Raw genomic sequence first — 25,303 nt, forward strand, 5'->3', positions numbered from 1 at the left:
TCTTCAACTGACCGCTTTGTTTTCTATGCAAAAACCACTTCGCCACAGAAGACTCGATATTATTGGCATAGCAAGTTCTGCTCTTCTCCTTTCAAAACTTGCTAAAAGCTGTATTTAAAAGAAGAGATTGGCCGGGGTAATTCACACCCTTCAATGCCAGCTTAATGTTTAGGTTAGTGGGAATCACAGAGGAATTAGGGATGGAAACTTCTTTGCTGGTGGTAGAAGCGGTCTGGTGAATTTTTAGAGAGAAGAGGCCGTCGATGTTTGAATGTAGAAAATTGTTCTGGCTGCAGCCTGCAGTATGGACTTGTTGGTGTGTGTAGCTCCCAGTGTTCTGACAGCGCGACGTTTTGGGGAAGCATGTGATTCAGCAGCTACCAGTGGGCTTCGTGCGGCGGAGATTTTGTGGCTGTTAGCGGAGTTGATAACAGAGGGTCGTTAAGAGAAGCCTGCATGCAGTAGGCAAAGGAGTAATGTTTGCCGGCGGGGGACGTGCGGCGATTAACCTGTGCGGTAGTGAAAAGGCGTTAAAAAGAAGGAAGTGTGCGGATGCGGAAAGAATGGAATAATTGTGGTAGGCTGCCGGCTGAGTAGTTTGGTGAATGTTTGGTGTGGGTCCGGCGCTGCCGATTGGATGGTGGTGCTGCAGTGTGAGTCAGTTAAAAAAAAAAAAAAAACCAGGAGTAGGATCCAATGGGACTAACTGGCATGTATAGACGCGTGTAATGCAAAAGGGCTGTTTTTGGTCGCGTCTCTCGCTTATGGCCATACCACCCTGAACACGCCCGATCTCATCCGATCTCGGAAGCCAAGCAGGGTAGGGTCTGGTTAGTACTTGGATGGGAGACTTCCTGGGAATACCACGTGCTGTAAGCTTTTCTCACTTTTACTTTATACAGGGGGCACTCCACCTCACGATTAATTTAAATCTATCACTCCCCTTCCATTTTACTATTTTATATATTTCTTTTTTCTCTCATTCATAAAGGCAGCTTTTACACACGTTTTACTCTAAATACTGCCTGGTAATTATAGCTGCTGTAAGCTGTTCGTGCCTTTATTCCACCAGGGCGCGATCTTCTCACAAACTTGAAGACTGTCACTCCCCATTCACGTTTTACAACTTATTGTTAATGATAAAGAGACAGCTTTTTACACACAGTTTTAAACAAAGTACTGATATAATTCCTCTTCAACTCACCGCTTTGTTTTCTATGCAAAAACCACTTCACCACAAAAGACTCGATATTATTGGCATAGCAAGGTCTGCTCTTCTCCTCCTTTCAAAACTTGCTAAAAGCTGTATTTAAAAGAGCAGGTTGGCCATGGTAATTCACACACTTCAATGCCAGCTTAATGTTTAGGTTAGTGGGAATCACAGAGGAATTAGGGATGGAAACTTCTTTGTTGGTGGTAGAAGCGGTCTGGTGAATTTTTAGAGAGAAGAGGCCGTCGATGTTTGAATGTAGAAAATTGTTCTGGCTGCAGCCTGCAGTATGGACTTGTTGGTGTGTGTAGCTCCCAGTGTTCTGACAGCGCGACGTTTTGGGGAAGCATGTGATTCAGCAGCTACCAGTGGGCTTCGTGCGGCGGAGATTTTGTGGCTGTTAGCGGAGTTGATAACAGAAGGTCATTAAGAGAAGCCTGCATGCGGTAGGCAAAGGAGTAATGTTTGCCGGCGGGGGACGTGCGGCGATTAACCTGTGCGGTAGTGAAAAGGAGTTAAAGAGAAGGAAGTGTGTGGATGCGGAAAGAATGGAATAATTGTGGTAGGCTGCCGGCTGAGTAGTTTGGTGAATGTTTGGTGTGGTTCCGGCACTGCCGATTGGATGGTGGGGCTGCAGTGTGAGTCAGATAAAAAAACAAAAAAAAAACAGGAGTAGGATCCAATGGGACTAACTGGCATGTATAGAGGCGTGTAATGCAAAAGGGCTGTTTTTGGTAGTTTTTCTCGCTCACGGCCATACCACCCTGAACACGCCCGATCTCGTCTGATCTCGGAAGCTAAGCGGGGTAAGGTCTGGTTAGTACTTGGATGGGAGACTGCCTGGGAATACCACGTGCGGAAAGCTTTTCTCACTTTTACTTAATACAGGGGGCACTCCACCTCACGATTAATTTAAATCTATCACTCCCCTTCCATTTTACTATTTTATATATTTCTTTTTTCTCTCATTCATAAAGGCAGCTTTTACACACGTTTTACTCTAAATACTGCCTGGTAATTCTAGGTGCTGTAAGCTGTTCGTGCCTTTATTCCACCAGGGCACGATCTTCTCACAAACTTGAAGACTGTCACTCCCCATTCACGTTTTACAACTTATTGTTAATGATAAAGAGACAGCTTTTTACACACAGTTTTAAACAAAGTACTGATATTATTCCTCTTCAACTGACCGCTTTGTTTTCTATGCAAAAACCACTTCGCCACAGAAGACTCGATATTATTGGCATAGCAAGTTCTGCTCTTCTCCTTTCAAAACTTGCTAAAAGCTGTATTTAAAAGAACAGATTGGCCGGGGTAATTCACACCCTTCAATGCCAGCTTAATGTTTAGGTTAGTGGGAATCACAGAGGAATTAGGGATGGAAACTTCTTTGCTGGTGGTAGAAGCGGTCTGGTGAATTTTTAGAGAGAAGAGGCCGTCGATGTTTGAATGTAGAAAATTGTTCTGGCTGCAGCCTGCAGTATGGACTTGTTGGTGTGTGTAGCTCCCAGTGTTCTGACAGCGCGACGTTTTGGGGAAGCATGTTATTCAGCAGCTACCAGTGGGCTTCGTGCGGCGGAGATTTTGTGGCTGTTAGCGGAGTTGATAACAGAGAGTCGTTAAGAGAAGCCTGCATGCGGTAGGCAAAGGAGTAATGTTTGCCGGCGGGGGACGTGCGGCGATTAACCTGTGCGGTAGTGAAAAGGAGTTAAAGAGAAGGAAGTGTGCGGATGCGGAAAGAATGGAATAATTGTGGTAGGCTGCCGGCTGAGTAGTTTGGTGAATGTTTGGTGTGGGTCCGGCACTGCCGATTGGATGGTGGTGCTGCAGTGTGAGTCAGATAAAAAACAAAAAAAACAGGAGTAGGATCCAATGTGACTAACTGGCATGTATAGAGGCGTTTAATGCAAAAGGGCTGGTTTTAGTAGCGTCTCTCGCTTATGGCCATACCACCCTGAACACGCCTGATCTTGGAAGCTAAGCAGGGTAGGGTTTGGTTAGTACTTGGATGGGAGACTGCCTGGGAATACCAGGTGCTGTAAGCTTTTCTCACTTTTACTTTATACAGGGGGCGCTCCACTTCACGATTAATTTAAATCTAGCACTCCCCTTCCATTTTACTATTTTATATATATATATATTTTTTATCTCTTTCATAAAGCCAGCTTTTAGAAACCGTTTTACTCTAAATACTTCCTGGTAATTCTAGGTGCTGTAAGCTGTTCGTGCCTTTATTCCACCAGGGCGCGATCTTCTCACAAACTTGAAGACTGTCACTCCCCATTCACGTTTTACAACTTATTGTTAATGATAAAGAGACAGCTTTTTACACACAGTTTTAAACAAAGTACTGATATTATTCCTCTTCAACTGACCGCTTTGTTTTCTATGCAAAAACCACTTCGCCACAGAAGACTCGATATTATTGGCATAGCAAGTTCTGCTCTTCTCCTTTCAAAACTTGCTAAAAGCTGTATTTAAAAGAACAGATTGGCCGGGGTGATTCACACCCTTCAATGCCAGCTTATTGTTTAGGTTAGTGGGAATCACAGAGGAATTAGGGATGGAAACTTCTTTGCTGGTGGTAGAAGCGGTCTGGTGAATTTTTAGAGAGAAGAGGCCGTCGATGTTTGAATGTAGAAAATTGTTCTGGCTGCAGCCTGCAGTATGGACTTGTTCGTGTGTGTAGCTCCCAGTGTTCTGACAGCGCGACGTTTTGGGGAAGCATGTTATTCAGCAGCTACCAATGGGCTTCGTGCGGCGGAGATTTTGTGGCTGTTAGCGGAGTTGATAACAGAGAGTCGTTAAGAGAAGCCTGCATGCGGTAGGCAAAGGAGTAATGTTTGCCGGCGGGGGACGTGCGGCGATTAACCTGTGCGGTAGTGAAAAGGAGTTAAAGAGAAGGAAGTGTGCGGATGCGGAAAGAATGGAATAATTGTGGTAGGCTGCCGGCTGAGTAGTTTGGTGAATGTTTGGTGTGGGTCCGGCACTGCCGATTGGATGGTGGTGCTGCAGTGTGAGTCAGATAAAAAACAAAAAAAACAGGAGTAGGATCCAATGTGACTAACTGGCATGTATAGAGGCGTTTAATGCAAAAGGGCTGGTTTTAGTAGCGTCTCTCGCTTATGGCCATACCACCCTGAACACGCCTGATCTTGGAAGCTAAGCAGGGTAGGGTTTGGTTAGTACTTGGATGGGAGACTACTTGGGAATACCAGGTGCTGTAAGCTTTTCTCACTTTTACTTTATACAGGGGGCGCTCCACTTCACGATTAATTTAAATCTAGCACTCCCCTTCCATTTTACTATTTTATATATATATATTTTTTATCTCTTTCATAAAGCCAGCTTTTAGAAACCGTTTTACTCTAAATACTTCCTGGTAATTCTAGGTGCTGTAAGCTGTTCGTGCCTTTATTCCACCAGGGCGCGATCTTCTCACAAACTTGAAGACTGTCACTCCCCATTCACGTTTTACAACTTATTGTTAATGATAAAGCGACAGCTTTTTACACACAGTTTTAAACAAAGTACTGATATTATTCCTCTTCAACTGACCGCTTTGTTTTCTATGCAAAAACCACTTCGCCACAGAAGACTCGATATTATTGGCATAGCAAGTTCTGCTCTTCTCCTTTCAAAACTTGCTAAAAGCTGTATTTAAAAGAACAGATTGGCCGGGGTAATTCACACCCTTCAATGCCAGCTTAATGTTTAGGTTAGTGGGAATCACAGAGTAATTAGGGATGGAAACTTCTTTGCTGGTGGTAGAAGCGGTCTGGTGAATTTTTAGAGAGAAGAGGCCGTCGATGTTTGAATGTAGAAAATTGTTCTGGCTGCAGCCTGCAGTATGGACTTGTTAGTGTGTGTAGCTCCCAGTGTTCTGACAGCGCAACGTTTTGGGGAAGCATGTGATTCAGCAGCTACCAGTGGGCTTCGTGCGGCGGAGATTTTGTGGCTGTTAGCGGAGTTGATAACAGAGGGTCGTTAAGAGAAGCCTGCATGCAGTAGGCAAAGGAGTAATGTTTGCTGGAGGGGACGTGCGGCGATTAACCTGTGCGGTAGTGAAAAGGAGTTAAAGAGAAGGAAGTGTGCGGATGCGGAAAGAATGGAATAATTGTGGTAGGCTGCCGGCTGAGTAGTTTGGTGAATGTTTGGTGTGGGTCCGGCGCTGCCGATTGGATGGTGGGGCTGCAGTGTGAGTCAGATAAAAAAAAAAAAAAAAAACATTAGTAGGATCCAATGGGACCAACTGGCATGTATAGAGGCGTGTAATGCAAAAGGGCTGTTTTTGGTAGCGTCTCTCGCTTATGGCCATGCCAGCCTGAACACGCCCGATCTCATCCGATCTCGGAAGCCAATCAGGGTAGGGTCTGGTTAGTACTTGGATGGGAGACCTCCTGGGAATACCAGGTGCTGTAAGCTTTTCTCACTTTTACTTTATACAGGGGGCACTCCACTTCACGATTAATTTAAATCTATCACTCCCCTTACGTTTTACTATTTTATATATATTTTTTTTTTCTCTCATTCATAAAGGCAGCTTTTACACACCGTTTTACTCTAAATACTGCCTGGTAATTCTAGGTGCTGTAAGCTGTTCGTGCCTTTATTCCACCAGGGCGCGATCTTCTCACAAACTTGAAGACTGTCACTCCCCATTCACGTTTTACAACTTATTGTTAATGATAAAGAGACAGCTTTTTACACACAGTTTTAAACAAAGCACTGATATTATTCCTCTTCAACTGACCGCTTTGTTTTCTATGCAAAAACCACTTCGCCACAGAAGACTCGATATTATTGGCATAGCAAGTTCTGCTCTTCTCCTTTCAAAACTTGCTAAAAGCTGTATTTAAAAGAACAGATTGGCCGGGGTAATTCACACCCTTCAATGCCAGCTTAATGTTTAGGTTAGTGGGAATCACAGAGGACTTAGGGATTGAAACTTCTTCGCTGGTGGTAGAAGCGGTCTGGTGAATTTTTAGAGAGAAGAGGCCGTCGATGTTTGGATGTAGAAAATTGTTCTGGCTGCAGCCTGCAGTATGGACTTGTTGGTGTGTGTAGCTCCCAGTGTTCTGACAGCGCAACGTTTTGGGGAAGCATGTGATTCAGCAGCTACCAGTGGGCTTCGTGCGGCGGAGATTTTGTGGCTGTTAGCGGAGTTGATTACAGAGGGTCGTTAAGAGAAGCCTGCATGCGGTAGGCAAATGAGAAATGTTTGCCGGCGGGGGACGTGCGGCGATTAACCTGTGCGGTAGTGAAAAGGAGTTAAAGAGAAGGAAGTGTGCGGATGCGGAAAGAATGGAATAATTGTGGTAGGCTGCCGGCTGAGTAGTTTGGTGAATGTTTGGTGTGGGTCTGGCGCTGCCGATTGGATGGTGGTGCTGCAGTGTGAGTCAGATAAAAAAAAAAAAAAAAAAACCAGGAGTAGGATCCAATGGGACCAACTGGCATGTATAGACGCGTGTAATGCAAAAGGGCTGTTTTTGGTAGCGTTTCTCGCTTATGGCCATACCACCCTGAACACGCCCGATCTTGTCTGATCTCGGAAGCTAAGCAGGGTAGAGTCTGGTTAGTACTTGGAGGGGAGACCACCTGGGAATACCAGGTTCTGTAAGCTTTTCTCACTTTTACTTTATACAGGGGGCGCTCCACTTCACGATTAATTTAAATCTATCACTCCCCTTCCATTTTACTATTTTATATATATATTTTTTTCTCTCATTCATAAAGGCAGGCTTTACACACCGTTTTACTCTAAATACTGCCTGGTAATTCTAGGTGCTGTAAGCTGTTCGTGCCTTTATTCCACCAGGGCGCGATCTTCTCACAAACTTGAAGACTGTCACTCCACATTCACGTTTTACAACTTATTGTTAATGATAAAGAGACAGCTTTTTACACACAGTTTTAAACAAAGTACTGATATTATTCCTCTTCAACTGACCGCTTTGTTTTCTATGCAAAAACCACTTTGCCACAGAAGACTCGATATTATTGGCATAGCAAGTTCTGCTCTTCTCCTTTCAAAACTTGCTAAAAGCTGTATTTAAAAGAACAGATTGGCCGGGGTAATTCACACCCTTCAATGCCAGCTTAATGTTTAGGTTAGTGGGAATCACAGAGGAATTAGGGATGGAAACTTCTTTGCTGGTGGTAGAAGCGGTCTGGTGAATTTTTAGAGAGAAGAGGCCGTCGATGTTTGAATGTAGAAAATTGTTCTGGCTGCAGCCTGCAGTATGGACTTGTTGGTGTGTGTAGCTCCCAGTGTTCTGACAGCGCGACGTTTTGGGGAAGCATGTGATTCAGCAGCTACCAGTGGGCTTGGTGCGGCGGAGATTTTGTGGCTGTTAGCGGAGTTGATAACAGAGGGTCGTTAAGAGAAGCCTGCATGCAGTAGGCAAAGGAGTAATGTTTGCCGGCGGGGGACGTGCGGCGATTAACCTGTGCGGTAGTGAAAAGGAGTTAAAAAGAAGGAAGTGTGCGAATGCGGAAAGAATGGAATAATTGTGGTAGGCTGCCGGCTGAGTAGTTTGGTGAATGTTTGGTGTGGGTCCGGCGCTGCCGATTGGATGGTGGGGCTGCAGTGTGAGTCAGATAAAAAAAAAAAAAAAGAACATTAGTAGGATCCAATGGGACCAACTGGCATGTATAGAGGCGTGTAATGCAAAAGGGCTGTTTTTGGAAGCATCTCTCGCTTATGGCCATACCACCCTGAACACGCCCGATCTCGTCTGATCTTGGAAGCTAAGTGGGGTAGGGTGTGGTTAGTACTTGGATGGGAGACTGCCTGGGAATACCATGTGCTGTAAGCTTTTCTCACTTTTACTTTATACAGGGGGCACTCCACTTCACGATTAATTTAAATCTATCACTCCCCTTCCATTTTACTATTTTATATATATATTTTTTTTCTCTCATTCATAAAGGCAGCCTTTACACACCGTTTTACTCTAAATACTGCCTGGTAATTCTAGGTGCTGTAAGCTGTTCGTGCCTTTATTCCACCAGGGCGCGATCTTCTCACAAACTTGAAGACTGTCACTCCACATTCACGTTTTACAACTTATTGTTAATGATAAAGAGACAGCTTTTTACTCACAGTTTTAAACAAAGTACTGATATTATTCCTCTTCAACTGACCGCTTTGTTTTCTATGCAAAAACCACTTTGCCACAGAAGACTCGATATTATTGGCATAGCAAGTTCTGCTCTTCTCCTTTCAAAACTTGCTAAAAGCTCTATTTAAAAGAACAGATTGGCCGGGGTAATTCACACCCTTCAATGCCAGCTTAATGTTTAGGTTAGTGGGAATCACAGAGGAATTAGGGATGGAAACTTCTTTGCTGGTGGTAGAAGCGGTCTGGTGAATTTTTAGAGAGAAGAGGCCGTCGATGTTTGAATGTAGAAAATTGTTCTGGCTGCAGCCTGCAGTATGGACTTGTTGGTGTGTGTAGCTCCCAGTGTTCTGACAGCGCAACGTTTTGGGGAAGCATGTGATTCAGCAGCTACCAGTGAGCTTCGTGCGGCGGAGATTTTGTGGCTGTTAGCGGAGTTGATAACAGAGGGTCGTTAAGAGAAGCCTGCATGCAGTAGGCAAAGGAGTAATGTTTGCCGGCGGGGGACGTGCGGCGATTAACCTGTGCGGTAGTGAAAAGGAGTTAAAAAGAAGGAAGTGTGCGGATGCGGAAAGAATGGAATAATTGTGGTAGGCTGCCGGCTGAGTAGTTTGGTGAATGTTTGGTGTGGGTCCGGCGCTGCCGATTGGATGGTGGTGCTGCAGTGTGAGTCAGATAAAAAAAAAAAAAACCAGGAGCAGGATCCAATGGGACTAACTGGCATGTATAGACGCGTGTAATGCAAAAGGGCTGTTTTTGGTAGCGTCTCTCGCTTATGGCCATACCACCCTGAACACGCACGATCTCATCGGATCTCGGAAGCCAATCAGGGTAGGGTCTGGTTAGTACTTGGATGGGAGACCTCCTGGGAATACCAGGTGCTGTAAGCTTTTCTCACTTTTACTTTATACAGGGGGCGCTCCACTTCACGATTAATTTAAATCTAGCACTCCCCTTCCATTTTACTATTTTATATATATATATTTTTTTCTCTCTTTCATGAAGCCAGCTTTTAGAAACCGTTTTACTCTAAATACTTCCTGGTAATTCTAGGTGCTGTAAGCTGTTCGTGCCTTTATTCCACCAGGGCGCGATCTTCTGACAAACTTGAAGACTGTCACTCCCCATTCACGTTTTACAACTTATTGTTAATGATAAAGAGACAGCTTTTTACACACAGTTTTAAACAAAGTACTGATATTATTCCTCTTCAACTGACCGCTTTGTTTTCTATGCAAAAACCACTTCGCCACAGAAGACTCGATATTATTGGCATAGCAAGTTCTGCTCTTCTCCTTTCAAAACTTGCTAAAAGCTGTATTTAAAAGAACAGATTGGCCGGGGTAATTCACACCCTTCAATGCCAGCTTAATGTTTAGGTTAGTGGGAATCACAGAGGAATTAGGGATGGAAACTTCTTTGCTGGTGGTAGAAGCGGTCTGGTGAATTTTTAGAGAGAAGAGGCCGTCGATGTTTGAATGTAGAAAATTGTTCTGGCTGCAGCCTGCAGTATGGACTTGTTGGTGTGTGTAGCTCCCAGTGTTCTGACAGCGCGACGTTTTGGGGAAGCATGTGATTCAGCAGCTACCAGTGGGCTTGGTGCGGCGGAGATTTTGTGGCTGTTAGCGGAGTTGATAACAGAGGGTCGTTAAGAGAAGCCTGCATGCAGTAGGCAAAGGAGTAATGTTTGCCGGCGGGGGACGTGCGGCGATTAACCTGTGCGGTAGTGAAAAGGAGTTAAAAAGAAGGAAGTGTGCGAATGCGGAAAGAATGGAATAATTGTGGTAGGCTGCCGGCTGAGTAGTTTGGTGAATGTTTGGTGTGGGTCCGGCGCTGCCGATTGGATGGTGGGGCTGCAGTGTGAGTCAGATAAAAAAAAAAAAAAAGAACATTAGTAGGATCCAATGGGACCAACTGGCATGTATAGAGGCGTGTAATGCAAAAGGGCTGTTTTTGGTAGCATCTCTCGCTTATGGCCATACCACCCTGAACACGCCCGATCTCGTCTGATCTTGGAAGCTAAGTGGGGTAGGGTGTGGTTAGTACTTGGATGGGAGACTGCCTGGGAATACCATGTGCTGTAAGCTTTTCTCACTTTTACTTTATACAGGGGGCACTCCACTTCACGATTAATTTAAATCTATCACTCCCCTTCCATTTTACTATTTTATATATATATTTTTTTTCTCTCATTCATAAAGGCAGCCTTTACACACCGTTTTACTCTAAATACTGCCTGGTAATTCTAGGTGCTGTAAGCTGTTCGTGCCTTTATTCCACCAGGGCGCGATCTTCTCACAAACTTGAAGACTGTCACTCCACATTCACGTTTTACAACTTATTGTTAATGATAAAGAGACAGCTTTTTACTCACAGTTTTAAACAAAGTACTGATATTATTCCTCTTCAACTGACCGCTTTGTTTTCTATGCAAAAACCACTTTGCCACAGAAGACTCGATATTATTGGCATAGCAAGTTCTGCTCTTCTCCTTTCAAAACTTGCTAAAAGCTCTATTTAAAAGAACAGATTGGCCGGGGTAATTCACACCCTTCAATGCCAGCTTAATGTTTAGGTTAGTGGGAATCACAGAGGAATTAGGGATGGAAACTTCTTTGCTGGTGGTAGAAGCGGTCTGGTGAATTTTTAGAGAGAAGAGGCCGTCGATGTTTGAATGTAGAAAATTGTTCTGGCTGCAGCCTGCAGTATGGACTTGTTGGTGTGTGTAGCTCCCAGTGTTCTGACAGCGCAACGTTTTGGGGAAGCATGTGATTCAGCAGCTACCAGTGAGCTTCGTGCGGCGGAGATTTTGTGGCTGTTAGCGGAGTTGATAACAGAGGGTCGTTAAGAGAAGCCTGCATGCAGTAGGCAAAGGAGTAATGTTTGCCGGCGGGGGACGTGCGGCGATTAACCTGTGCGGTAGTGAAAAGGAGTTAAAAAGAAGGAAGTGTGCGGATGCGGAAAGAATGGAATAATTGTGGTAGGCTGCCGGCTGAGTAGTTTGGTGAATGTTTGGTGTGGGTCCGGCGCTGCCGATTGGATGGTGGTGCTGCAGTGTGAGTCAGATAAAAAAAAAAAAAACCAGGAGCAGGATCCAATGGGACTAACTGGCATGTATAGACGCGTGTAATGCAAAAGGGCTGTTTTTGGTAGCGTCTCTCGCTTATGGCCATACCACCCTGAACACGCCCGATCTCATCGGATCTCGGAAGCCAATCAGGGTAGGGTCTGGTTAGTACTTGGATGGGAGACCTCCTGGGAATACCAGGTGCTGTAAGCTTTTCTCACTTTTACTTTATACAGGGGGCGCTCCACTTCACGATTAATTTAAATCTAGCACTCCCCTTCCATTTTACTATTTTATATATATATATTTTTTTCTCTCTTTCATGAAGCCAGCTTTTAGAAACCGTTTTACTCTAAATACTTCCTGGTAATTCTAGGTGCTGTAAGCTGTTCGTGCCTTTATTCCACCAGGGCGCGATCTTCTGACAAACTTGAAGACTGTCACTCCCCATTCACGTTTTACAACTTATTGTTAATGATAAAGAGACAGCTTTTTACACACAGTTTTAAACAAAGTACTGATATTATTCCTCTTCAACTGACCGCTTTGTTTTCTATGCAAAAACCACTTCGCCACAGAAGACTCGATATTATTGGCATAGCAAGTTCTGCTCTTCTCCTTTCAAAACTTGCTAAAAGCTGTATTTAAAAGAACAGATTGGCCGGGGTAATTCACACCCTTCAATGCCAGCTTAATGTTTAGGTTAGTGGGAATCACAGAGGAATTAGGGATGGAAACTTCTTCGCTGGTGGTAGAAGCGGTCTGGTGAATTTTTAGAGAGAAGAGGCCGTCGATGTTTGGATGTAGAAAATTGTTCTGGCTGCAGCCTGCAGTATGGACTTGTTGGTGTGTGTAGCTTCCAGTGTTCTGACAGCGCAACGTTTTGGGGAAGCATGTGATTCAGCAGCTACCAGTGGGCTTCGTGCGGCGGAGATTTTGTGGCTGTTAGCGGAGTTGATTACAGAGGGTCGTTAAGAGAAGCCTGCATGCGGTAGGCAAATGAGTAATGTTTGCCGGCGGGGGACGTGCGGCGATTAACCTGTGCGGTAGTGAAAAGGAGTTAAAGAGAAGGAAGTGTGCGGATGCGGAAAGAATGGAATAATTGTGGTAGGCTGCCGGCTGAGTAGTTTGGTGAATGTTTGGTGTGGGTCTGGCGCTGCCGATTGGATGGTGGTGCTGCAGTGTGAGTCAGATAAAAAAAAAAAATAAAATAACCAGGAGTAGGATCCAATGGGACCAACTGGCATGTATAGACGCGTGTAATGCAAAAGGGCTGTTTTTGGTAGCGTCTCTCGCTTATGGCCATACCACCCTGAACACGTCCGATCTTGTCTGATCTTGGAAGCTAAGCAGGGTAGGGTCTGGTTAGTACTTGGATGGGAGACCACCTGGGAATACCAGGTGCTGTAAGCTTTTCTCACTTTTACTTTATACAGGGGGCGCTCCACTTCACGATTAATTTAAATCTATCACTCCCCTTCCATTTTACTATTTTATATATATATATTTTTTCTCTTATTCATAAAGGCAGCCTTTACACACCGTTTTACTCTAAATACTGACTGGTAATTCTAGGTGCTGTAAGCTGTTCGTGCCTTTATTCCACCAGGGCGGGATCTTCTCACAAACTTGAAGACTGTCACTCCACATTCACGTTTTACAACTTATTGTTAATAATAAAGAGACAGCTTTTTTTCACACAGTTTTAAACAAAGTACTGATATAATTCCTCTTCAACTCACCACTTTGTTTTCTATGCAAAAACCACTTCGCCACAGAAGACTTGATATTGTTGGTATAGCAAGGTCTGCTCTTCTCCTCCTTTCAAAACTTGCTAAAAGCTGTATTTAAAAGAGCAGGTTGGCCAGGGTAATTCACACCCTTCAATGCCAGATTAATGTTTAGGTTAGTGGGAATCACAGAGGAATTAGGGATGGAAACTTCTTTGTTGGTGGTAGAAGCGGTCTGGTGAATTTTTAGAGAGAAGAGGCCGTCGATGTTTGAATGTAGAAAATTGTTCTGGCTGCAGCCTGCAGTATGGACTTGTTGGTGTGTGTAGCTCCCAGTGTTCTGACAGCGCGACGTTTTGGGGAAGCATGTGATTCAGCAGCTACCAGTGGGCTTCGTGCGGCGGAGATTTTGTGGCTGTTAGCGGAGTTGATAACAGAAGGTCATTAAGAGAAGCCTGCATGCGGTAGGCAAAGGAGTAATGTTTGCCGGCGGGGGACGTGCGGCGATTAACCTGTGCGGTAGTGAAAAGGAGTTAAAGAGAAGGAAGTGTGTGGATGCGGAAAGAATGGAATAATTGTGGTAGGCTGCCGGCTGAGTAGTTTGGTGAATGTTTGGTGTGGTTCAGGCACTGCCGATTGGATGGTGGGGCTGCAGTGTGAGTCAGATAAAAAAACAAAAAAAAAACAGGAGTAGGATCCAATGGGACTAACTGGCATGTATAGAGGCGTGTAATGCAAAAGGGCTGTTTTTGGTAGTTTTTCTCGCTCACGGCCATACCACCCTGAACACGCCCGATCTCGTCTTATCTTGGAAGCTAAGCGGGGTATGGTCTGGTTAGTACTTGGATGGGAGACCTTCTGGGAATACCAGGTGCTGTAAGCTTTTCTCACTTTTACTTTATACAGGGGGCACTCCACTTCACGATTAATTTAAATCTATCACTCCCCTTACGTTTTACTATTTTATATATATATTTTTATTTTCTCTCTTTCATAAAGGCAGCTTTTACACACCGTTTTACTCTAAATACTGCCTGGTAATTCTAGGTGCTGTAAGCTCTTCGTGCCTTTATTCCACCAGGGCGCGATCTTCTCACAAACTTGAAGACTGTCACTCAGCATTCACGTATTACAACTTATTGTTAATGATAAAGAGACAGCTTTTTACACACAGTTTTAAACAAAGTACTGATATTATTCCTCTTCAACTGACCGCTTTCTTTTCTATGCAAAAACCACTTCGCCACAGAAGACTCGATATTATTGGCATAGCAAGTTCTGCTCTTCTCCTTTCAAAACTTGCTAAAAGCTGTATTTAAAAGAACAGATTGGCCGGGGTAATTCACACCCTTCAATGCCAGCTTAATGTTTAGGTTAGTGGGAATCACAGAGGAATTAGGGATGGAAACTTCTTTGCTGGTGGTAGAAGCGGTCTGGTGAATTTTTAGAGAGAAGAGGCCGTCGATGTTTGAATGTAGAAAATTGTTCTGGCTGCAGCCTGCAGTATGGACTTGTTGGTGTGTGTAGCTCCCAGTGTTCTGACAGCGCGACGTTTTGGGGAAGCATGTGATTCAGCTGCTACCAGTGGGCTTCGTGCGGCGGAGATTTTGTGGCTGTTAGCGGAGTTGATAACAGAGGGTCGTTAAGAGAAGCCTGCATGCAGTAGGCAAAGGAGTAATGTTTGCCGGCGGGGGACGTGTGGCGATTAACCTGTGCGGTAGTGAAAAGGAGTTAAAAAGAAGGAAGTGTGCGGATGCGGAAAGAATGGAATAATTGTGGTAGGCTGCCGGCTGAGTAGTTTGGTGAATGTTTGGTGTGGGTCCGGCGCTGCCGATTGGATGGTGGGGCTGCAGTGTGAGTCAGATAAAAAAAAAAAAAACCAGGAGTAGGATCCAATGGGACTAATTGGCATGTATAGACGCGTGTAATGCAAAAGGGCTGTTTTTGGTAGCATCGTTCGCTTACGGCCATACCACCCTGAACACGCCCGATCTCGTCTGATCTCGGAAGCTAAGCAGGGTAGGTTTTGGTTAGTACTTGGATGGGAGACCACCTGGGAATACCAGGTGCTGTAAGCTTTTCTCACTTTTACTTTATACAGGGGGCGCTCCACTTCACGATTAATTTAAATCTATCACTCCCCTTCCATTTTACTATTTTATATATATATTTTTTTTTCTCTCATTCATAAAGGCAGCTTTTACACACCGTTTTACTCTAAATACTTCCTGGTAATTCTAGGTGCTGTAAGCTGTTCGTGCCTTTATTCCACCAGGGCGCGATCTAATCACAAACTTGAAGACTGTCACTCCCCATTCACGTTTTACAACTTATTGTTAATGATAAAGAGACAGCTTTTTACACACAGTTTTAAACAAAGTACTGATATTATTCCTCTTCAACTGACCGCTTTGTTTTCTATGCAAAAACCACTTCGCCACAGAAGACTCGATATTATTGGCATAGCAAGTTCTGCTCTTCTCCTTTCAAAACTTGCTAAAAGCTGTATTTAAAAGAACAGATTGGCCGGGGTAATTCACACCCTTCAATTCCAGCTTAATGTTTAGGTTAGTGGGAATCACAGAGGAATTAGGGATGGAAACTTCTTTGCTGGTGGTAGAAGCGGTCTGGTGAATTTTTAGAGAGAAGAGGCCGTCGATGTTTGAATGTAGAAAATAGTTCTGGCTGCAGCCTGCAGTATGGACTTGTTGGTGTGTGTAGCTCCCAGTGTTCTGACAGCGCGACATTTTGGGGAAGCATGTGATTCAACAGCTACCAGTGGGCTTCGTGCGGCAGAGATTTTGTGGCTGTTAGCGGAGTTGATAACAGAGGGTTGTTAAGAGAAGCCTGCAAGAGGTAGGCAAAGGAGTAATGTTTGCCGGCGGGGGACGTGCAGCGATTAACCTGTGCGGTAGTGAAAAGGAGTTAAAAAGAAGGAAGTGTGCGGATGCGGAAAGAATGGAATAATTGTGGTAGGCTGCCGGCTGAGTAGTTTGGTGAATGTTTGGTGTGGGTCCGGCGCTGCCGATTGGATGGTGGTGCTGCAGTGTGAGTCAGATAAAAAAAAAAAAAAACCAGGAGTAGGATCCAATGGGACTAACTGGCATGTATAGACGCGTGTAATGCAAAAGGGCTGTTTTTGGTAGCATCTTTCGCTTACGGCCATACCACCCTGAACACGCCCGATCTCGTCTGATCTTGGAAGCTAAGCAGGGTAGGTTCTGGTTAGTACTTGGATGGGAGACCACCTGCGAATACCAGGTGCTGTAAGCTTTTCTCACTTTTACTTTATACAGGGGGCGCTCCACTTCACGATTAATTTAAATCTATCACTCCCCTTCCATTTTACTATTTTATATATATATTTTTTTTTCTCTCATTCATAAAGGCAGCTTTTACACACCGTTTTACTCTAAATACTTCCTGGTAATTCTAGGTGCTGTAAGCTGTTCGTGCCTTTATTCCACCAGGGCGCGATCTTCTCACAAACTTGAAGACTGTCACTCCCCATTCACGTTTTACAACTTATTGTTAATGATAAAGAGACAGCTTTTTACACACAGTTTTAAACAAAGTACTGATATTATTCCTCTTCAACTGACCGCTTTGTTTTCTATGCAAAAACCACTTCGCCACAGAAGACTCGATATTATTGGCATTGCAAGTTCTGCTCTTCTCCTTTCAAAACTTGCTAAAAGCTGTATTTAAAAGAACAGATTGGCCGGGGTAATTCACACCCTTCAATGCCAGCTTAATGTTTAGGTTAGTGGGAATCACAGAGGAATTAGGGATGGAAACTTCTTTGCTGGTGGTAGAAGCGGTCTGGTGAATTTTTAGAGAGAAGAGGCCGTCGATGTTTGAATGTAGAAAATAGTTCTGGCTGCAGCCTGCAGTATGGACATGTTGGTGTGTGTAGCTCCCAGTGTTCTGACAGCGCGACGTTTTGGGGAAGCATGTGATTCAGCAGCTACCAGTGGGCTTCGTGCGGCGGAGATTTTGTGGCTGTTAGCGGAGTTGATAACAGAGGGTCGTTAAGAGAAGCCTGCATGTAGTAGGCAAAGGAGTAATGTTTGCCGGCGGGGGACGTGCGGCGATTAACCTGTGCGGTAGTGAAAAGGAGTTAAAAAGAAGGAAGTGTGTGGATGCGGAAAGAATGGAATAATTGTGGTAGGCTGCCGGCTGAGTAGTTTGGTGAATGTTTGGTGTGGGTCCGGCGCTGCCGATTGGATGGTGGGGCTGCAGTGTGAGTCAGATAAAAAAAAAAAAAACCAGGAGTAGGATCCAATGGGACTAACTGGCATGTATAGACGCGTGTAATGCAAAAGGGCTGTTTTTGGTAGCATCTCTCGCTTACGGCCATACCACCCTGAACACGCCCGATCTCGTCTGATCTCGGAAGTCAAGCAGGGTAGGGTCTGGTTAGTACTTGGATGGGAGACCTCCTGGGAATACCAGGTGCTGTAAACTTTTCTCACTTTTACTTTATACAGGGGGCGCTCCACTTCACGATTAATTTAAATCTATCACTCCCCTTCCATTTTACTATTTTATATATATATATATATATTTTTTTCTCTCTCATTCCTAAAGGCAGCTTTTAGAAACCGTTTTACTCTAAATACTTCCTGGTAATTCTAGGTGCTGTAAGCTGTTCGTGCCTTTATTCCACCAGGGCGCGATCTTCTCACAAACTTGAAGACTGTCACTCCCCATTCACGTTTTACAACTTATTGTTAATGATAAAGAGACAGCTTTTTACACACAGTTTTAAACAAAGTACTGATATTATTCCTCTTCAACTGACCGCTTTGTTTTCTATGCAAAAACCACTTCGCCACAGAAGACTCGATATTATTGGCATAGCAAGTTCTGCTCTTCTCCTTTCAAAACTTGCTAAAAGCTGTATTTAAAAGAAGAGATTGGCCGGGGTAATTCACACCCTTCAATGCCAGCTTAATGTTTAGGTTAGTGGGAATCACAGAGGAATTAGGGATGGAAACTTCTTTGCTGGTGGTAGAAGCGGTCTGGTGAATTTTTAGAGAGAAGAGGCCGTCGATGTTTGAATGTAGAAAATAGTTCTGGCTGCAGCCTGCAGTATGGACTTGTTGGTGTGTGTAGCTCCCAGTGTTCTGACAGCGCGACGTTTTGGGGAAGCATGTGATTCAGCAGCTACCAGTGGGCTTCGTGCGGCGGAGATTTTGTGGCTGTTAGCGGAGTTGATAACAGAGGGTCGTTAAGAGAAGCCTGCATGCAGTAGGCAAAGGAGTAATGTTTGCCGGCGGGGGACGTGCGGCGATTAACCTGTGCGGTAGTGAAAAGGAGTTAAAAAGAAGGAAGTGTGCGGATGCGGAAAGAATGGAATAATTGTGGTAGGCTGCCGGCTGAGTAGTTTGGTGAATGTTTGGTGTGGGTCCGGCGCTGCCGATTGGATGGTGGGGCTGCAGTGTGAGTCAGATAAAAAAAAAAAAAAGAACATTAGTAGGATCCAATGGGACCAACTGGCATGTATAGAGGCGTGTAATGCAAAAGGGCTGTTTTGGGTAGCATCTCTCACTTACGGCCATACCACCCTGAACACGCCCGATCTCGTCTGATCTCGGAAGCTAAGCAGTGTAGGGTCTGGTTTGTACTTGGATGGGAGACCACCTGGGAATGCCAGGTGCTGTAAGCGTTTCTCACTTTTACTTTATACAGGGGGCGCTCCACTTCACGATTAATTTAAATCTATCACTCCCCTTCCATTTTACTATTTTACATATATATATATATATATATATATATATATATATTTTTTTTTTTTTTTTTTTTTTTTTTTTTTTCTCTCATTCATAAAGGCAGCTTTTAGAAACCGTTTTACTCTAAATACTTCCTGGTAATTCTAGGTGCTGTAAGCTGTTCGTGCCTTTATTCCACCAGGGCGCGATCTTCTCACAAACTTGAAGACTGTCACTCCCCATTCACGTTTTACAACTTATTGTTAATGATAAAGAGACAGCTTTTTACACACAGTTTTAAACAAAGTACTGATATTATTCCTCTTCAACTGACCGCTTTGTTTTCTATGCAAAAACCACTTCGCCACAGAAGACTCGATATTATTGGCATAGCAAGTTCTGCTCTTCTCCTTTCAAAACTTGCTAAAAGCTGTATTTAAAAGAACAGATTGGCCGGGGTAATTCACACCCTTCAATGCCAGCTTAATGTTTAGGTTAGTGGGAATCACAGAGGAATTAGGGATGGAAACTTCTTTGCTGGTGGTAGAAGCGGTCTGGTGAATTTTTAGAGAGAAGAGGCCGTCGATGTTTGAATGTAGAAAATAGTTCTGGCTGCAGCCTGCAGTATGGACTTGTTGGTGTGTGTAGCTCCCAGTGTTCTGACAGCGCGACGTTTTGGGGAAGCATGTGATTCAGCAGCTACCAGTGGGCTTCGTGCGGCGGAGATTTTGTGGCTGTTAGCGGAGTTGATAACAGAGGGTCGTTAAGAGAAGCCTGCATGTAGTAGGCAAAGGAGTAATGTTTGCCGGCGGGGGACGTGCGGCGATTAACCTGTGCGGTAGTGAAAAGGAGTTAAAAAGAAGGAAGTGTGTGGATGCGGAAAGAATGGAATAATTGTGGTAGGCTGCCGGCTGAGTAGTTTGGTGAATGTTTGGTGTGGGTCCGGCGCTGCCGATTGGATGGTGGGGCTGCAGTGTGAGTCAGATAAAAAAAAAAAAAAACCAGGAGTAGGATCCAATGGGACTAACTGGCATGTATAGACGCGTGTAATGCAAAAGGGCTGTTTTTGGTAGCATCTCTCGCTTACGGCCATACCACCCTGAACACGCCCGATCTCGTCTGATCTCGGAAGTCAAGCAGGGTAGGGTCTGGTTAGTACTTGGATGGGAGACCTCCTGGGAATACCAGGTGCTGTAAGCTTTTCTCACTTTTACTTTATACAGGGGGCGCTCCACTTCACGATTAATTTAAATCTATCACTCCCCTTCCATTTTACTATTTTATATATATATATTTTTTTTTTTCTCTCATTCCTAAAGGCAGCTTTTAGAAACCGTTTTACTCTAAATACTTCCTGGTAATTCTAGGTGCTGTAAGCTGTTCGTGCCTTTATTCCACCAGGGCGCGATCTTCTCACAAACTTGAAGACTGTCACTCCCCATTCACGTTTTACAACTTATTGTTAATGATAAAGAGACAGCTTTTTACACACAGTTTTAAACAAAGTACTGATATTATTCCTCTTCAACTGACCGCTTTGTTTTCTATGCAAAAACCACTTCGCCACAGAAGACTCGATATTATTGGCATAGCAAGTTCTGCTCTTCTCCTTTCAAAACTTGCTAAAAGCTGTATTTAAAAGAACAGATTGGCCGGGGTAATTCACACCCTTCAATGCCAGCTTAATGTTTAGGTTAGTGGGAATCACAGAGGAATTAGGGATGGAAACTTCTTTGCTGGTGGTAGAAGCGGTCTGGTGAATTTTTAGAGAGAAGAGGCCGTCGATGTTTGAATGTAGAAAATTGTTCTGGCTGCAGCCTGCAGTATGGACTTGTTGGTGTGTGTAGCTCCCAGTGTTCTGACAGCGCGACGTTTTGGGGAAGCATGTGATTCAGCAGCTACCAGTGGGCTTCGTGCGGCGGAGATTTTGTGGCTGTTAGCGGAGTTGATAACAGAGGGTCGTTAAGAGAAGCCTACATGCAGTAGGCAAAGGAGTAATGTTTGCCGGCGGGGGACGTGCGGCGATTAACCTGTGCGGTAGTGAAAAGGAGTGAAAAAGAAGGAAGTGTGCGGATGCGGAAAGAATGGAATAATTGTGGTAGGCTGCCGGCTGAGTAGTTTGGTGAATGTTTGGTGTGGGTCCGGCGCTGCCGATTGGATGGTGGGGCTGCAGTGTGAGTCAGATAAAAAAAAAAAAAAGAACATTAGTAGGATCCAATGGGACCAACTGGCATGTATAGAGGCGTGTAATGCAAAAGGGCTGTTTTGGGTAGCATCTCTCACTTACGGCCATACCACCCTGAACACGCCCGATCTCGTCTGATCTCGGAAGCTAAGCAGTGTAGGGTCTGGTTTGTACTTGGATGGGAGACCACCTGGGAATGCCAGGTGCTGTAAGCGTTTCTCACTTTTACTTTATACAGGGGGCGCTCCACTTCACGATTAATTTAAATCTATCACTCCCCTTCCATTTTACTATTTTACATATATATATATATATATATATATATATATATTTTTTTTTTTTTTTTTTTTTTTTTTTTTTTCTCTCATTCATAAAGGCAGCTTTTAGAAACCGTTTTACTCTAAATACTTCCTGGTAATTCTAGGTGCTGTAAGCTGTTCGTGCCTTTATTCCACCAGGGCGCGATCTTCTCACAAACTTGAAGACTGTCACTCCCCATTCACGTTTTACAACTTATTGTTAATGATAAAGAGACAGCTTTTTACACACAGTTTTAAACAAAGTACTGATATTATTCCTCTTCAACTGACCGCTTTGTTTTCTATGCAAAAACCACTTCGCCACAGAAGACTCGATATTATTGGCATAGCAAGTTCTGCTCTTCTCCTTTCAAAACTTGCTAAAAGCTGTATTTAAAAGAACAGATTGGCCGGGGTAATTCACACCCTTCAATGCCAGCTTAATGTTTAGGTTAGTGGGAATCACAGAGGAATTAGGGATGGAAACTTCTTTGCTGGTGGTAGAAGCGGTCTGGTGAATTTTTAGAGAGAAGAGGCCGTCGATGTTTGAATGTAGAAAATAGTTCTGGCTGCAGCCTGCAGTATGGACTTGTTGGTGTGTGTAGCTCCCAGTGTTCTGACAGCGCGACGTTTTGGGGAAGCATGTGATTCAGCAGCTACCAGTGGGCTTCGTGCGGCGGAGATTTTGTGGCTGTTAGCGGAGTTGATAACAGAGGGTCGTTAAGAGAAGCCTGCATGTAGTAGGCAAAGGAGTAATGTTTGCCGGCGGGGGACGTGCGGCGATTAACCTGTGCGGTAGTGAAAAGGAGTTAAAAAGAAGGAAGTGTGTGGATGCGGAAAGAATGGAATAATTGTGGTAGGCTGCCGGCTGAGTAGTTTGGTGAATGTTTGGTGTGGGTCCGGCGCTGCCGATTGGATGGTGGGGCTGCAGTGTGAGTCAGATAAAAAAAAAAAAAAACCAGGAGTAGGATCCAATGGGACTAACTGGCATGTATAGACGCGTGTAATGCAAAAGGGCTGTTTTTGGTAGCATCTCTCGCTTACGGCCATACCACCCTGAACACGCCCGATCTCGTCTGATCTCGGAAGTCAAGCAGGGTAGGGTCTGGTTAGTACTTGGATGGGAGACCTCCTGGGAATACCAGGTGCTGTAAGCTTTTCTCACTTTTACTTTATACAGGGGGCGCTCCACTTCACGATTAATTTAAATCTATCACTCCCCTTCCATTTTACTATTTTATATATATATATTTTTTTTTTTCTCTCATTCCTAAAGGCAGCTTTTAGAAACCGTTTTACTCTAAATACTTCCTGGTAATTCTAGGTGCTGTAAGCTGTTCGTGCCTTTATTCCACCAGGGCGCGATCTTCTCACAAACTTGAAGACTGTCACTCCCCATTCACGTTTTACAACTTATTGTTAATGATAAAGAGACAGCTTTTTACACACAGTTTTAAACAAAGTACTGATATTATTCCTCTTCAACTGACCGCTTTGTTTTCTATGCAAAAACCACTTCGCCACAGAAGACTCGATATTATTGGCATAGCAAGTTCTGCTCTTCTCCTTTCAAAACTTGCTAAAAGCTGTATTTAAAAGAAGAGATTGGCCGGGGTAATTCACACCCTTCAATGCCAGCTTAATGTTTAGGTTAGTGGGAATCACAGAGGAATTAGGGATGGAAACTTCTTTGCTGGTGGTAGAAGCGGTCTGGTGAATTTTTAGAGAGAAGAGGCCGTCGATGTTTGAATGTAGAAAATAGTTCTGGCTGCAGCCTGCAGTATGGACTTGTTGGTGTGTGTAGCTCCCAGTGTTCTGACAGCGCGACGTTTTGGGGAAGCATGTGATTCAGCAGCTACCAGTGGGCTTCGTGCGGCGGAGATTTTGTGGCTGTTAGCGGAGTTGATAACAGAGGGTCGTTAAGAGAAGCCTGCATGCAGTAGGCAAAGGAGTAATGTTTGCCGGCGGGGGACGTGCGGCGATTAACCTGTGCGGTAGTGAAAAGGAGTTAAAAAGAAGGAAGTGTGCGGATGCGGAAAGAATGAAATAATTGTGGTAGGCTGCCGGCTGAGTAGTTTGGTGAATGTTTGGTGTGGGTCCGGCGCTGCCGATTGGATGGTGGGGCTGCAGTGTGAGTCAGATAAAAAAAAAAAAACCAGGAGTAGGATCCAATGGGACTAACTGGCATGTATAGACGCGTGTAATGCAAAAGGGCTGTTTTTGGTAGCATCTCTCGCTTACGGCCATACCACCCTGAACACGCCCGATCTCGTCTGATCTCGGAAGCCAAGCAGGGTCGGGTCTGGTTAGTACTTGGATGGGAGACCTCCTGGGAATACCAAGTGCTGTAAGCCTTTATCACTTTTACTTTATACAGGGGGCACTCCACTTCACGATTAATTTAAATCTATCACTCCCCTTCCATTTTACTATTTTATATATATATATATATATATTTTTTTTTTTTTTCTCTCATTCCTAAAGGCAGCTTTTAGAAACCGTTTTACTCTAAATACTTCCTGGTAATTCTAGGTGCTGTAAGCTGTTCGTGCCTTTATTCCACCAGGGCGCGATCTTCTCACAAACTTGAAGACTGTCACTCCCCATTCACGTTTTACAACTTATTGTTAATGATAAAGAGACAGCTTTTTACACACAGATTTAAACAAAGTACTGATATTATTCCTCTTCAACTGACCGCTTTGTTTTCTATGCAAAAACCACTTCGCCACAGAAGACTCGATATTATTGGCATAGCAAGTTCTGCTCTTCTCCTTTCAAAACTTGCTAAAAGCTGTATTTAAAAGAACAGATTGGCCGGGGTAATTCACACCCTTCAATGCCAGCTTAATGTTTAGGTTAGTGGGAATCACAGAGGAATTAGGGATGGAAACTTCTTTGCTGGTGGTAGAAGCGGTCTGGTGAATTTTTAGAGAGAAGAGGCCGTCGATGTTTGAATGTAGAAAATTGTTCTGGCTGCAGCCTGCAGTATGGACTTGTTGGTGTGTGTAGCTCCCAGTGTTCTGACAGCGCGACGTTTTGGGGAAGCATGTGATTCAGCAGCTACCAGTGGGCTTCGTGCGGCGGAGATTTTGTGGCTGTTAGCGGAGTTGATAACAGAGGGTCGTTAAGAGAAGCCTACATGCAGTAGGCAAAGGAGTAATGTTTGCCGGCGGGGGACGTGCGGCGATTAACCTGTGCGGTAGTGAAAAGGAGTTAAAAAGAAGGAAGTGTGCGGATGCGGAAAGAATGGAATAATTGTGGTAGGCTGCCGGCTGAGTAGTTTGGTGAATGTTTGGTGTGGGTCCGGCGCTGCCGATTGGATGGTGGGGCTGCAGTGTGAGTCAGATAAAAAAAAAAAAAAGAGGAGTAGGATCCAATGGGACTAACTGGCATGTATAGACGCGTGTAATGCAAAAGGGCTGTTTTTGGTAACATCTCTCGCTTACGGCCATACCACCCTGAACACGCCCGATGTCGTCTGATCTCGGAAGCTAAGCAGGGTAGGGTCTGGTTAGTACTTGGATGGGAGACCACCTGGGAATACCAGGTGCTGTAAGCTTTTCTCACTTTTACTTTATACAGGGGGCGCTCCACTTCACGATTAATTTAAATCTATCACTCCCCTTCCATTTTACTATTTTATATATATATATATTTTTTTCTCTCATTCATAAAGGCAGCTTTTAGAAACCGTTTTACTCTAAATACTTCCTGGTAATTCTAGGTGCTGTAAGCTGTTCGTGCCTTTATTCCACCAGGGCGCGATCTTCTCACAAACTTGAAGACTGTCACTCCCCATTCACGTTTTACAACTTATTGTTAATGATAAAGAGACAGCTTTTTACACACAGTTTTAAACAAAGTACTGATATTATTCCTCTTCAACTGACCGCTTTGTTTTCTATGCAAAAACCACTTCGCCACAGAAGACTCGATATTATTGGCATAGCAAGTTCTGCTCTTCTCCTTTCAAA

The 25,303-nt window shown here is 44.3% G+C and overlaps 1 protein-coding gene, 16 non-coding genes and 5 pseudogenes across 18 annotated transcripts in view; all 22 read left to right on the forward strand.

The window, feature by feature from the left end:
- The window catches only part of LOC125715571 (uncharacterized), a 277,458-nt gene that overhangs the window by 229,541 nt on the left and 22,614 nt on the right, over nt 1-25,303 (forward strand). The window lies entirely within an intron of this gene.
- Nucleotides 761-879, forward strand: LOC125736366 (5S ribosomal RNA). Its single transcript, XR_007395646.1, has one exon. It is a non-coding gene; the product is annotated as a 5S ribosomal RNA (ribosomal RNA).
- LOC125732017 (5S ribosomal RNA) lies at nt 1,957-2,075 on the forward strand (annotated as a pseudogene).
- Nucleotides 3,147-3,255, forward strand: LOC125732075 (5S ribosomal RNA; annotated as a pseudogene).
- On the forward strand, nt 4,332-4,440 carry LOC125732080 (5S ribosomal RNA; annotated as a pseudogene).
- Nucleotides 5,517-5,635, forward strand: LOC125737009 (5S ribosomal RNA). The gene has a single exon (XR_007396276.1). It is a non-coding gene; the product is annotated as a 5S ribosomal RNA (ribosomal RNA).
- Nucleotides 6,715-6,833, forward strand: LOC125731596 (5S ribosomal RNA; annotated as a pseudogene).
- LOC125730860 (5S ribosomal RNA) lies at nt 7,910-8,028 on the forward strand. Its single transcript, XR_007391148.1, has one exon. It is a non-coding gene; the product is annotated as a 5S ribosomal RNA (ribosomal RNA).
- Nucleotides 9,103-9,221, forward strand: LOC125736770 (5S ribosomal RNA). Its single transcript, XR_007396039.1, has one exon. It is a non-coding gene; the product is annotated as a 5S ribosomal RNA (ribosomal RNA).
- LOC125730861 (5S ribosomal RNA) lies at nt 10,300-10,418 on the forward strand. Its single transcript, XR_007391150.1, has one exon. It is a non-coding gene; the product is annotated as a 5S ribosomal RNA (ribosomal RNA).
- LOC125735111 (5S ribosomal RNA) lies at nt 11,493-11,611 on the forward strand. The gene has a single exon (XR_007394410.1). It is a non-coding gene; the product is annotated as a 5S ribosomal RNA (ribosomal RNA).
- LOC125737089 (5S ribosomal RNA) lies at nt 12,693-12,811 on the forward strand. Its single transcript, XR_007396355.1, has one exon. It is a non-coding gene; the product is annotated as a 5S ribosomal RNA (ribosomal RNA).
- Nucleotides 13,893-14,011, forward strand: LOC125731834 (5S ribosomal RNA; annotated as a pseudogene).
- On the forward strand, nt 15,088-15,206 carry LOC125734603 (5S ribosomal RNA). The gene has a single exon (XR_007393908.1). It is a non-coding gene; the product is annotated as a 5S ribosomal RNA (ribosomal RNA).
- LOC125736156 (5S ribosomal RNA) lies at nt 16,283-16,401 on the forward strand. The gene has a single exon (XR_007395439.1). It is a non-coding gene; the product is annotated as a 5S ribosomal RNA (ribosomal RNA).
- Nucleotides 17,477-17,595, forward strand: LOC125733626 (5S ribosomal RNA). The gene has a single exon (XR_007392965.1). It is a non-coding gene; the product is annotated as a 5S ribosomal RNA (ribosomal RNA).
- On the forward strand, nt 18,681-18,799 carry LOC125737198 (5S ribosomal RNA). Its single transcript, XR_007396465.1, has one exon. It is a non-coding gene; the product is annotated as a 5S ribosomal RNA (ribosomal RNA).
- Nucleotides 19,924-20,042, forward strand: LOC125731429 (5S ribosomal RNA). Its single transcript, XR_007391617.1, has one exon. It is a non-coding gene; the product is annotated as a 5S ribosomal RNA (ribosomal RNA).
- On the forward strand, nt 21,124-21,242 carry LOC125737199 (5S ribosomal RNA). Its single transcript, XR_007396466.1, has one exon. It is a non-coding gene; the product is annotated as a 5S ribosomal RNA (ribosomal RNA).
- Nucleotides 22,365-22,483, forward strand: LOC125731440 (5S ribosomal RNA). The gene has a single exon (XR_007391618.1). It is a non-coding gene; the product is annotated as a 5S ribosomal RNA (ribosomal RNA).
- On the forward strand, nt 23,562-23,680 carry LOC125734965 (5S ribosomal RNA). The gene has a single exon (XR_007394266.1). It is a non-coding gene; the product is annotated as a 5S ribosomal RNA (ribosomal RNA).
- Nucleotides 24,770-24,888, forward strand: LOC125735203 (5S ribosomal RNA). The gene has a single exon (XR_007394502.1). It is a non-coding gene; the product is annotated as a 5S ribosomal RNA (ribosomal RNA).

This window comes from Brienomyrus brachyistius, chromosome 2 (genome assembly GCF_023856365.1).
Source record: "Brienomyrus brachyistius isolate T26 chromosome 2, BBRACH_0.4, whole genome shotgun sequence".
Lineage (NCBI taxonomy): Eukaryota > Metazoa > Chordata > Actinopteri > Osteoglossiformes > Mormyridae > Brienomyrus > Brienomyrus brachyistius.